The sequence below is a fragment of the Pseudonaja textilis genome, chromosome 2 (assembly GCF_049901715.1).
Source record: "Pseudonaja textilis isolate UNSWEBS1 chromosome 2, rPseTex1.2, whole genome shotgun sequence".
NCBI classification, from domain to species: domain Eukaryota; kingdom Metazoa; phylum Chordata; class Lepidosauria; order Squamata; family Elapidae; genus Pseudonaja; species Pseudonaja textilis.
The window spans coordinates 111,217,236-111,230,883 of NC_141991.1; the positions used below are offsets into that span (position 1 = coordinate 111,217,236).

Sequence of the window (13,648 nt, forward strand, 5' to 3'; positions counted from 1 at the left end):
TTTGTAAAGTCCTGACTAAAACTTTGCAATTAATCCAACAGTAAAGGCCTTCTTAGCAGAGACTACCACAAGATATGAAATTCAGAGACTGCAGCTGAGATTATCAAATGAGTGTTTAGCTTTTCTTCAGAATGTTTGCTATAATGGGACAGCCTTGTCCAAATTGATTATGTTTTCAAACTTTGAATGATTCAATGAAAGGAATTTTATAATTTGTACAATTAGAGAAAGAAGTAATCTCTTTTAACTTGCTTAAAGGCCCACAGCCACTTTACAAACGTATACTTTACAATTCTAGTTCTGAATTATAAAAAGATATAAATACCAGTAATAATTTGGAAAATGAATGGCCATCTCTTATCTATTTTATTTTCTGAAAACATTAGGTGTTTGAAAATATGCATTCTATAATCATAGGACTTGAGAACCCAACACATGCTTGTGTACAAAAGGGAGATTATAAGAGGCACAACTATAAGAGACACACTCACATGTGTATATAGACATCCCATCAACATATGTAATTTTTACCTTCATAATTATCTCTTCTATTTCCCTTTTTCCCTACACCATAGTATCAACAATCTAATATTTGAATAGGGAAAATATACTAATGAATAACAGTGGACAGCTCCATGAACCTTCTGCTGATGTTTTAGCTATGGATTACAGCTGTCAAGTGGCAATTAAAAAGGTGTCATAAAATGTTAAGTGATCGTATTTCATGGTTCTTAGTCTCCTCTGTTGTAGAGAGACTTAGAGTAGACTGAAATGTGCTTCTCCCATGCTTTTTATTGGGATGCTAGAGGGTGAAAGATTTTGTTTCCCCTATGGAAGGCTTTGGGCAAAGAACCTGAGCTCAGAAAGATAGCTGGGAAATCCACTCCAACATTCTCCCTAAGTTGCCTTTGATCAACTTTGCTTTGGAGGAACTAATTTTTTCTGTCTTTGTGTCTGGAAGCTTAGATTCTTTTTTTGGAGGCTGTGGGAGTCTGTTCCTATGAACCAAAGTAAGTGAAAGTAAATACCTGGGGAAAGTAATTAAAGATTGGGAACATTGTGCTCTGGAAAAATGCTCAGGAAAATTAACATCAAAAGGCTGAATAATCTAGGTCCTCATTCCAATCATCGTTCAAAATTCTTTATCAAGTTTGTGAACAGAGAAATGGAATGCACAGTTACTCAGAATTTTTCCAGGAGAAACAAAACTCCTCCAACCATTCTCTTATGGGCCAGGTTCTCCTTAAATGGCAACATCAGCACAACTGTTCACACAAACACAGTGAGAAGATATCCTTCATCATTTCTTCCCTTGACAGTTAATTGAAGTGTGAGATGCCAGGGAGGTGATAGACTGCTGGATAGATGATTGTATAATGAAAGGCTAGACATTCACAAACACACCCTCTTGCCACTAAATAAATCCAAGAAAGCTATGGTTCATATGATGTAATATATTGGAAAGATAAATTCTTCCTTTAAAATTCTTTGGAAAGTAAATTTGCTTTTATTAGAGTGTTTATTTTGTTGTGTCTTTGGCCCAAACTGAATGGCGGTGCTATGCTGTTTGTTTTTTTCAATAGGAATTTTACAATAGTAGTTATTTTTTATAATTGCATTGTTGCTGTTTTATTGTTTATTGCCTATAGTTTGTTGGGAATGAGGCAACCTAGGAGTGCCATTAAATAAGTAAATAACTCAGTCTCAATGAGAACTGACTAAATAGTAATACGTTTTCTCTCCATGTTTTATAGGAAGCTACCATATCAAAATAATCCAGTTCCTCTACCTCACTTCCACTTTAAAGCAGAAATTGGAACAGGAAAAGTTTAGGGGCTAAAAATTTACTACATAAAGCCTTAGTTCAAACCTTCACTGAGCTGTGAATTCAGTAGTTTGCTGAAGGAGAACTATTATTTTGAAATGTTATCTCATACATGCCCATAAACTGAAAGACAGGAATAATAATACTGGCTTAACTTACTTAGTTACTGTAAGTCACTAAAGTCTACAAAATCTCAAAAGATAAAAAAAAACGGCATATAAATTCTAACTCTGATTTTAGATGTTTCTATATCTAATTAGTTAATTAAGGAATAAATGTTATATCTGAGAAACCCATAAAATCTGCCTGTTTTGTCCAACTCTAACAAACTCCTTGAGGATTTTCTGAAATATGCTTTGCTTCAGGAGGTACTGTATAATCCCATGAGGCTTCTGCAACTGGTGAAGTATGCAGAAATGAGCAAATGTCTTTGCAATAAAGGGAACATGGTCCTAAAGAGTTGCTAAAAGAATCCGTATTTTGTGTGTCAGTTATCATTGATGGCTTGTGTTTTTTGAGAAGGAAGTCTGTAACATGTAGAGATTCAAGAATTACTGAATAAAAAGGGGGTATAGACGTTGTCTTAAAAAAAAAAATCCAGAGGTCCATCATAATGACAGTCTTTCTAGTCCAGGCTCAGAAATTCTATTCCAGAGGATGGAACTTGATCTCAGAAACTTCTGACACAGTTGTTGTGGCATAAAATAAAGGGCCTGTGTGTGCAGGAGATACAGAGGTGTGGAGGGAGGGAGAGAGGGAGGGAGAGAACACAGAGAGATGTGTCAACATAAAAAAGTAAATTCTCCCTAAAATTGTACAGATCCATATAACGTTCCTGCAACATCAATGGTTTACCATTGCTATCTTCTAAGAATGTTTTTTTTTATTTTCCAGGTGAGCATTCAACCATTGGATTTCTTGCTAGTCTCCCATCCAAGTACAAAGATGGTTTAACTGTCCTCAGCTTTATCACGTATACACATCATACACTTCTAACTCCAGCTCCACTTAACATCAAAAGCAACAATTAATTAAAACGGAATATTTGCAGCAACAGAAAATAAGACTTCATTTCACATTATTAAAGTTCAATTTGGGGAGGTGTAGAATTGGGAAAATTTCTAGCTGAAGTTTTTTTCAGAACATTAAAAATATTTTTCATCATGGGATGGAAAGGAAAAGAAGTTATAGAGAACAGAAACAAGATATAGAGAAACAGGAAAAACGTACAAGAATTAAAGGTATAAGCCTACTTAAAAGACACAGAGACAATGGTTACAAATTTAACTTAAAGAGAGGATTCTGCAAGGGTACATGAGATAGCATTGTTATACTAGAAATAGAAAAGAGTTAGAAAATATGATAGATGATTAAAGTGACAGATAAAATTGGGATTGACATGTAATGGGATATTTGTTAGTAATTAAATGAAACACAGAGGATAAGAGAATAAGGCTCTCAATGATTTTTAAAGAAGTATATAATTGAAAAATATTTTTCACCATGGGGAAAGCTACCAAAAGTCAGATATAATTAATATGTTGTCACAATGTGATTGACTTGGGGCAAAGTACCTCAGTCATCCATCCTTTCATTCTGAATTGGGTTTGCCCCTTTATTTGTGTCTGGTATCTAAAACACAACAAAATGCACAAGACAAAGACACTGAATGCAGCCAATGGGGGGGAAAACCCAAAGTACTTAATTCCAAAATATTAAAGTCCTACAGTGCAATGGAGTTTTCATTTCTTTCTTCAAAGATACATAACAGTCTGCAAGAGGAAAAGTCTTAAAAGAATTACAGGATTTTCTTTTGCATGTTGCTAAATGTTCTTGATATATAAATACTTCCCGGGACATACTGAGTCTTGTCTTAGTCATTTGCAGGACCTAACACAGACAGCCTTGTTCCATGTGGAAAACAAAACCAAAACCAAAACCAAAACCAGCTGCACCAAGGCCAATATTCAAAACAGGATTTGCAAGGAGTGCATCTGAGCCATCTTGTAGCAGGCAGCCACAAGCTTTCTACATTTCACCAGCCTAGCTTCTACTGTGGGTCCTCCAAGTAACATTGTCAGAATGTTGGAAGTAAATGAGATTATAGACTCTGTTTGCCTAAGGTGCCGACACAAGCTGTGAATGTTCCCTTATTAACTAAGCAGAAAAAGGCTCAATCTCGCCTTCCACATCAGAAAAGGTGGAATTCCAGAAAAGTTGTAGAAAGAAAAAGCAGCCATACTGTGGGGTGCCATGTTAAGGCAGGCTGTTCACCTACATTCAAGATCCTCTTTCCCATGCTACAGATTCATAGATAGATAGATAGATAGATAGATAGATAGATAGATAGATAGATAGATAGATAGATAGATAGATAGATAGATAGACAGAGATAGAGAGATAGATAGAGACAGAGATAGATAGATATCGATATATATCTCCCTCCTCTCTCTCCAAATAATTCCACTGTATTCTATTCACTAGTAGGCTGGCTTAAAACTAGCTAGCTAGCAACCTTTGCTTAAGGCACAGAAAAAAGATTAACAGTAAGACTGAATGTAAAGTACTACCCCAAGGACCAAACTAAACATTATGTTTGCTATATAAAGAGGACTTATACTTTTCATTTAGAAGTGGGTGGTTGTTGTACACAATCATATTTGAGGATGGAAGCAATCCTTCCCCATTCACTAGATAAATTCTCCCTCCTCTTTTAACTGATGAAGAAAAGATACAGTGGCACTAGGCTGGAACAGAGAGTGTTTCCTATGGTGGCTGCATACGAATCACTTCTGGAAGAAAACTGTACCCAAGGCCCACCGAATCACAACTAGACTTCAGCATCTTCATGTACATTAAAGGTGCTAAATCACAGCTTCTTTCTTTAGTAAAAGAGAGATGATGTTGGCACCTGGACAGAATCTGGATCTGAAAGGATTCCTCATTGATGTCACAGGAACCAGAGAGGTCTGTAGCTTATTGAGGTAACCATGCCAAAAATGGACAAATACTATACAAATTCCAGAAAGACCTGGAGATACACTGGAATGTCCATGACCAACTGAGGCTGTGCTGATGTCAAGAAGCACAATGTTTGGCCACACTTCTGGGAAGCAAATCATTGGTGCCAAATTCAATTTGCTGTGCCTTTCTTCGACTTCAGATCTTTGAGTAGGCGTGAACACAGGTGAGAAGTCCACTATAGAAGCACCTAAGTAGTATTGCTTGTTACACATCTGTCTATGCGGTTGCAGTGGTAAGCCAGAGGGACTCTGCCCTCGTCTCTCAAGCAATTTTGATGAAGGGAAGAAGCTCAAGCATAAAACAAACTGCTTGCAAAAACCACTTACCTGACAATTAAAAGAGCAACCTGCTCCCATTTCACAGTAAAGAATGTCTAGCCACAGCATGCAATCAGTCCCTCATATATGATGCGGTCAAATCATAGATAAATGCCAGCTACCCAGTTAGCCGCATAACAAGAACACAAAAATATTCTGGTGCGGTGATTCTTTTCCCCAAACTCCATGAGAACATGGAAATAATTAATAGGCCAACACAGAGTAAAGTCCATCCTTCCAGGGTTCCTTCCGTAGGAAAATGGAGAGCTTTTTACTCTTCAACTATTGCTTGTCATCCCTGCCCTCTTCTTGCTCAATATGATCTATAAGAAACACTTGAACTGTTACCATAAGAAAGAAAGTAAGGACTTCTGGCACACTTACTTTTGCTCTAGTAACTGCGACCTAGTGAAGAGTATATGATATAGAAATAACATGCCAGGTCTTTCCCACCTTTGGTGTGAAATAACACCATGAGGGGCAGAGAAAATCACAGCAGACTGATATCCAACTCTGTATGCTTCCCTAGAAAGGAAATTTCTCTAGGAAATTCTCCCCTTATTTAGAACATCAAGCAGAATTTGCCGCAAAGAAAGCCATCTCTTTCTCCCCGTCCATTGTGCACTGCTCCTAGAGGGCCCCCACTGTATCCCTTCTTATTCTGCGTAATATTCATCATGCTGGTTTATTTATGGGCCCCTTTATTCGGGTAGGTATTTTTCAGGCCTGGTGAATAAAACATAAACTTCTGCAGTTTGTCAGAATGCATGCAGCTCCTCTGAAGCTGGCCTGACAAACGGTCTTTGGTTTTCTCTGATGACTGCACTTTGAGAGGAATACATTTGAATCTGGGTTCTTGGCACTCAAGGGAGGAACAAAAACTTTCCCCAATGGAATCAGGTTTTTTTTTTTTTTTTACAGCTTTCTGGCAAAGAGCAATCAACCATTCTGGATTACCACAGGCTGCAAAGCACAAACACCGGATGGCATACCAGGAAACAAAATGTGTGTTGCTGGTCTGAGAGTCTACAAGATGAGAAGGAGGGAACGACTGAGGAAAGGAAATAAGGAACTGTCAATACCTTTCTCAGAATTCACTTTTGGAGGGCTAGTTTTACTTGCAGGACTTCCAAGTTCCTTGCAACTTCTGCTGCTTGCCAGAAATGGCTCAAGGAAGCCTCAGATTACAAATTTCCATTTAGATCCCCTCTGAGGAATGTTACTTATTTCTAATCCAAAACTTCATAGGAGTTGAGGGAAGTAACTGAATAAAAAAGACCACCTTCCATATGGCTGATTATTCCATCCAGGCCTCCTAACTTTAACCCCATTAGAAGATATTAAAGGAGTTGGATATATGATGGTTGGGGGATGGACTACAAAACAGTAAGGCATCTAGGTTACTGTCCCAAAGGTAAATTACCTGTCTCAGCTTCTAGAAAGCTGAGATAGGACGGAGACAACGTCTTTTCTCATGGTATAAGCCTGAGTTTAAAACGATCAGAATCCAACTCTACGTTGACCCATTTCAAGGCATTTGTTTTCTTTGGCCATTGTTCGAGTGAGGTTTTCTCCCCTTCTGGTAAGTTTCTATTTGCAGAAGCAATGCATCATGCCTTCTTCCTGTTTCCTATCCCCTCCCCTACTTTTTAGTTCCTTTGCACTAACCTTGACTTCCCTCCCCTTTTCTTAGTGGCATTTTTGGAAGTGATTTGCTCTTGTCTTCATCCTAGGGCTTAGAGAGAGTGACTGGCCCAAGGTCACCCAGCTGGCTTTGTGGCTCAGGCAGGACTAGAACTCAGAGTCTTCTGGATTTTAGCCTGGTGCCTTAACCACTACACCAGACTGTCTCTCTTCTCCCTATTACCAGGGGTGGGATACTACCAGTTCGGACTGGTTCAGGTGAACCGGTTGTTAAATCTGCAACTGGTTCACTGAACCTGTATTTGAACTGACAGACTGGCCCTGCCCTCCCCTCCCTTCCCCTCCCCAGAGTTTCCATGCAGCCTATTTTCTATGCAGGTAAGTACAGGGTCTGCATGGAGGCTCGGGAGGTAGGGGGGACAGGTCTTCCGAAAGTACTGGAAGTCCGGAAACTGTTTCCGGCTTCTGGAGGGCCTTCAGAGCCCGGCGAGGCCATTTTTGCCTTCCCAGAGGCCCAAAGGAGGCCTCTGGACTCTTGGGAAGGCAAAAAACGCCCCTCCCAGAAGTTCTGGTAGGCCACGGCCATGGTCACGCCCACCTAGCAACTGGGCAGCGAACCGGTTGCTGGGATTTTTGAATTCCAGCCCTGCCTATTACATGTTCAGAATTCATTTATCTTGTGGCTTCCTTGGGATATTTAAATAGTGAGAGGTGTAGTGGAATTAGACTGGAAGCAACGGTTTGGGATGTCCTGTTTAAAACACCACAGTGCTTCCCACAAGATCAAGGGGCCCCATTAAAGTTGCCAGAAGGCATAAAACAGATAAGGAAATTAATTGCCTCTTCCAAATTACATAGCCATTGCCCTGACATGGATACCTGTTCCCGTGTGCAACCGCTCTCCCATGTTGCATTCTGGATAATCTTGGATAGGTCCACGGCAGTCATGGTGGCCATGAACTCCTGAGCTGCCTCAGATTCCACTACTAGACAATGGCAGATTGAAGCCCCCTCGGAATCATCAATTGCCTGCCAACCCAGAAATGGAGTCAAGGAGCTCAGGCAAGGAGGTTGCTGCCCAGCAGGGAGGTTGGGCCAATAACAAAAATCCTAACTGATCCCAAGGTAGTGAACAAAGTCTCACATGGTGTGACCTGTGAGCAGCGCCCATGAATGCTGTAAGAGATTCCTGGATGACAATCACCATACCTTTACCCCTGCCTCAGAGTTTCAGCTGATGCCACACCTGAAACCCAGCTTGGCATAGCTCTGAAAAAAAGTTAACTCTCCTTTCCAGACCCAGCCAGGTCTTGGTGATATGGGCCAGGTTGGCCTTCTCCTCAATGATTTAATCACTAATGAGGGAGGCCTTTTTATTGACTGACCTGGCATTTAGTAGCAGCAGCTAAAAGTCAAGGCCACTGAAGGTCTCCTGACATTGAAGGGTATTGGAGCTGAGGCCAAGGAACTGGAATACAAACCGGTATAAGACAAGGGTCCTACGTTCAGCCTGCTCTCTGTCTCCCACCCTATCTCCCCATACCACAATCACCGCCATAATATTATGGCCTGCCTCCATCCCCAGAGCCAGGGGAGGGAAGATCAGGAACCTTTCATTGTTCTCTCCAACCATCCCTGGGTGAGGAAGCAGGAAACCCGCAGCTCTTTAGCTTTACAGTTCACTTAGTGACTTACAGCACTTCACTTAGTGACCATTTGAAGTTATAATAGCACTGAAAAACTGATTTATGACCATTTTCCACCCTTATAACCGTTGCACCATCCCCATATGGTCACATGATTTACATTCATGGATGCTTGACAACTGACTCACATTTATGACAGTTGCAGTGTCCTGGGGTCACATGAAAACTTTTTGCAACCTTCTGACAAGCCAAAGTCAATGGGGAAGCCAGATTCACTTAACAACCGTGTTACTGACTCGACAACTGCAGTGATTCAACTTAACAAATGTGGCAAGAAAAGTCGTAAAATGGGACAAAACTCACTTAACACATTTCTCACTTAGCAACATAAATTTGGGGCTCAGTTGTGGTTGTAAGTTGAAAAGTACCTATACTAACTCTCAGTGTTAATTTTCTCATCACTCCTTATCACCCATCCCCTCCCACTTGTGACTGTATGACTAACTTTGTCGCTTGTATCCTTATGATTTATAGTGACTGTTTCCTAATATGATTTGATTGCTTATTGTACCCTATAACTATTATTAAGTGTTGTACCTTATGATTATCGACTCTTGATGAATGTATCTTTTCTTTTATGTATACTGAGAGCATTTGCACCAAGACAAATTCCTTGTGTATCCAATCACACTTGGCCAATAAAGAATTCTATTCTGTTCTGTTCTGTTCTGTTCTGTTCTGTTCTATTCTATTCTATCTCTCAGTGCCACAAGGATACCCAGCCACTACTTCCCCGCTCACTACAATACATTCATACTCCCTACAATGCATTGATACACACCAACACATAGTTCAGAGGAAGCTAGAAACAACTTAATTGGCTTTCTTTTCCACCTGCAAATCAGCTTATCTCTAGCTACTGTATCTATGAAATAAAATGACATCTAGGATAGACTTGCCCAATTTCATGCACATGTATACCAGAACCAGTACAGCGCTAGCAATGAAACATGCTTGAAATGTTGAATTAGGAATAATTATATACCATTATGCCACTCCCCTGTCTACATTTAGTAGCGTAATTATCTTATGTTATCGAATGCTAGCTACTTAACATGGTAAGAGTTAACTATAATTATCTACATAAGACTGAAGGAGTTAAACAGGAGAAAGAGAAAGAGAAAGAGAAAAGAGAAAGAGATGGGGGTGTCTAAAACTGAAATAAATCCAAGCTGTTTCTGTGGAACTAAATATTCCTTCTTTCCTAATAAAAACCAAAAATCAAGCAAAGAAATGTATTTTATTACATCAAATAGCATTCGGAATGCAGAGAAGATTTAAGTTATATATCAGTCAAACACTGATGTTCAAAGCAAAATTATAATTTCAGTGTGAAAAAAAAAATTGAATGATTAGCTAAGACAAAGAGGAGAAAGGTTGGAACCCAAGCTTTTTTTGACAGATTATAAACTGTCCTCCCATATTGGCAGGACCTGCAAAATACTGTTTAAAAATCAGAAAAAATAACCTAGTAAGTAGTTCTAAAGAAAACACACTGCAGGACTCTCGCTCTATTCTCTCTCTCCCTTCCTCCCTCCCCCCTCCCTCTCTCTCTCTCTCTCTGTGTGTGTGTGTGTGTGTGTGTGTGTGTGTGTATTTCATTTCAGTTTTCAGAATCACTGGGCTAATGGAATCTTTAAACTGTAAAGGGTAGAAAGGGCAAATCTAGTAACTGTATGAAATACTTTTGAGTTCGTCTCTAGTGCTAACCAAGCAATGCTATTTCAGGCTTTGCTAATAAATATTGCCTTTACTCTTCCAAACCAAAACCTTCAGATTAAAGAGAACTGATTATTTATGTTACAAGTTGAATCCAGGCACACCATTACCAGCAAGCCCAGTATAAAATTATGTTCTCCCTCAAACTCATTATGTCCAATTCTGAGTACCTCACACCAAAAAAAGGTGAATGCAAATTGGTACAGGCTAGATTTTGAGGACCCTAAAAATCCTCATTTTGAGACTATAAGAAAACAAGCATTATAAGGAGAGATTGAGGAATCTAGGCAATCTGAGGAAACCAATTAAGGGAGGAGGATGAAATAGTATTTTTCAAATACCAGAAGTGCTTCATATAGTAGGCTTACATTAGGGGAGGGGGAATCTTGTTGAAAAAAAGAGCTGCGCGTGATACTTCACACGGGGAATTTGACTCCAAGGATTTGATCAAATCACCCTTTCAATCAGACTGTTTGAATCATTTTTTAAAAATTCTTTGAGGTGCCCTCAAATAAGTTTTAATCTCTGAGGTGCCCTCAAATAAATGTCAAAGAGATGTGAAGATGACTGAGAAATTTAGTAGGCTTTCTGGTTTTGGAAACGAATTCTGTTGCAAATTAATTTACTTTCATATATGGTCGAAGCTGGCGGATTTGGATGTGGTGATTTTGACATGATACCAATATGCGTAGGTAGTTGGTTGGTTTTTGTCATCTGTGTAAACTCAAGGATTTTTGAAAATGTACTGCTATCTGTGCATCACTCTTCTTTTAAAATTTGTTTAGACAGGTTCACTGGGAGGGAAGTTTTCATTCCGCTGCTCCTTTTTTATCTTTCCCTTTCTTTCTTTGTGAATCTTTTTTCTCACTTCAATATCATTTTATCCTGACCTAACTCTCCATTTGCCTGACCAGAACTATTAACCCTTAGATCCAGTTTATCTCAAGTTCTTCAACTTTTTCAACTCCCCTTTTAGTTTTTTATTCTTCCAGAACAATTTATAACATGCATAAGCGCACCAGCATGCCTACCGTCCCTGTCTTACTGTCCCCATTTATTTGTATTTATTCCCTTTGTTCTTGTTTATGTTCACACTTATACTTGTTATCTCATACATGTTTGATAAACAAACAAACAAACAAATAAATAAATCCCCTCCCACCCCCAAAATACTTGCTTTTGTTTTATCTTGTCCTGAAAAACTTAACTGTGTGGGTTTTTTTTAACATGAATGACTCTGATGTAGCATGCTTGTTATCCTAAACATTTTGGAAAGTTTTTGCTTGGAAGCTGAAGTATGATTTCAGCATAAATTCTTATATACACTTTGCTGGGTAGTTTCGAAGCTGCTGTGCAGTTCTCGTCCTGGTTATCTCTGCCTTTAAAAAGAGTATCGCAGGGGGAAATGTTTGAAAAAAAATATTGTGGTGAAATTTTTGATGCTACTCAGCTCAAAAACACTGTAATGTTAATGTCTTATAAAGGGGTATGTCAAGTCTGCTATTTTCATGTTGTTCTCCACCACAATCAAAACAGTGCAAGCATTTTCAAGCTTCTTTGTGACAGACCAGGGGCTTAAATCTTTAGCTGAAGACCAAATAACCTGCATTGAACCATACTGCCTTTCTATCTAGAATCTTCCATTTGAACTGAATGTTACCACTCAAATCTTGGACCTTGACTGATTTTAGACTGCCAATTACCGTGCTGGAAGGTCTTCAAGCTGAAGTGGGATAGCCATATATATTAAGGCACATTCCAGCCATTCTGAGTTTTCTACGTTGATCAGTGAACTGAGAGTGCTTTCAGCCCCACACTTCTAAATTCTTTAGAAATCCTGACATGCCATCCGATGTTAGCCAGTTACGGATCCTTTCAATCATTCCCTACCTCTCCTCCCTCATACTAACTTTGTCTCCATTTTGTCATTTGAGGAATTTCTGGCTCTCCCCCAAAACCCCTATTATAAAAATCAAACTATTTAAAAAATGGAAAAAATGAAAGAAGCCAAGAGATTTCCCTGTGCCACCATCTGCTAATTTACAGGGTTATTTGTGTCAGCAGTTTAGAAAGAAGCAAAGTGATAGCGAGGGGGGTGGGGGGAATCTTCCATAGATGCAGTTTTAGAAATGGGATTACTGGTTTCTATACACAAAACTTGCATTTCACAGATTTAGAAATGAAAATGGCATACATTAGTCTTCGTCCACTCTGAAGCAAACTCAACCTAATACATGACAGAAGGGTACAAAAATACATTTCCAATGAACTGGAGCAACACAGATGTGAGCTTGCATACTAAAGGAAGCTTTCTTGGAGCAATTAGTGGTGACAAACCATCTCCAGTGCTAAAAGGCCCAGGCTATTAAGGAAGCAGTTCACCAGGCCACCAGGGGAAACACGGACTGTTCCTTCATGCTCAAGTGCCCTACTCCCTCTGGTTGACAAGCCTCAACTTTCTTCCTGACATTTGAGAAGGAAATGCTGTAACATCGTATGCTCAGGCATGGTAATCTTCTGAGTCGTCTGACCATCTGATCAGAAGAACAACCCCCTGCCTTTCTCTCTAGCTCCAGCTTGGACTTGGAATGGAATGAGTAAGGAGGAATTCTTCCCAATCTCGTGTGGCTTCTGAGAGGAGTCAAGACCAATATTTCCAAAGAAGCAAAAGGTCAAGGGAAGAAAAGCTGGAATACACAATAGGAAAGTGTGCTGTTATCTATGTACTTATTGACATCGGGGATGCACTGAGGAAATAATGACTGTACAGTCGACCGTGTTTGCGTTTTTAAAGTCCCAAGCTAAGTCTCTTATTAGGGATTAAAGTTTCATTTCCAATCCAGATAAAAGATTCATAGGTAGCAGGACTGCAGTATGATTTGGCCTGAGTTCCTGAAGTTGTTGCCAGCTGGAGTATACCACTCTGGTTACATAAATGAATGGTTGGCCCTAACAGCCTTTTTCATAATTCCATTTACCAAACACACAGGGAACAGAGTTCTGCATCTGGGGCTACAGCCTTATTTTTGATTACATTCACCCCTGAAAGTACTGTGGGCCAATGCTAGAACAATAGGAGCCTTATCCTCCTTACTATACATGGTTGCAGCCAGGGTGAGCTCGTAGACCTCAGCCCTGGAGCTGCAACGAGCCACATTTCAGCTCTTTATAAAAGGAGAATATGATTAATCAGATTAAAGAAAATGGAGGCGATACAACACAAGGTGACAAAAGAAGCAATTCTCTGCGAGAAAGGAAATCAAACAAAGAAGCAAGCCCTGTAGAAGACAATGGCAAACAAAAACAGGGGACGGCAGAGAAATCCCATCATATACAATATATTTCATGTTATTGGAATGGAAAGAACATGCTTTCGGCCTTTACAGAGGAAAAAAAAAGTAGTAGTTCTTGGA

General features: G+C 39.5%; 1 protein-coding gene across 4 annotated transcripts in view; it reads right to left on the minus strand.

Annotated features, from left to right (window-relative positions):
• The window catches only part of RBFOX3 (RNA binding fox-1 homolog 3), a 460,885-nt gene that overhangs the window by 180,628 nt on the left and 266,609 nt on the right, over positions 1-13,648 (minus strand). The gene's annotated exons all lie outside the window — the stretch shown is intronic.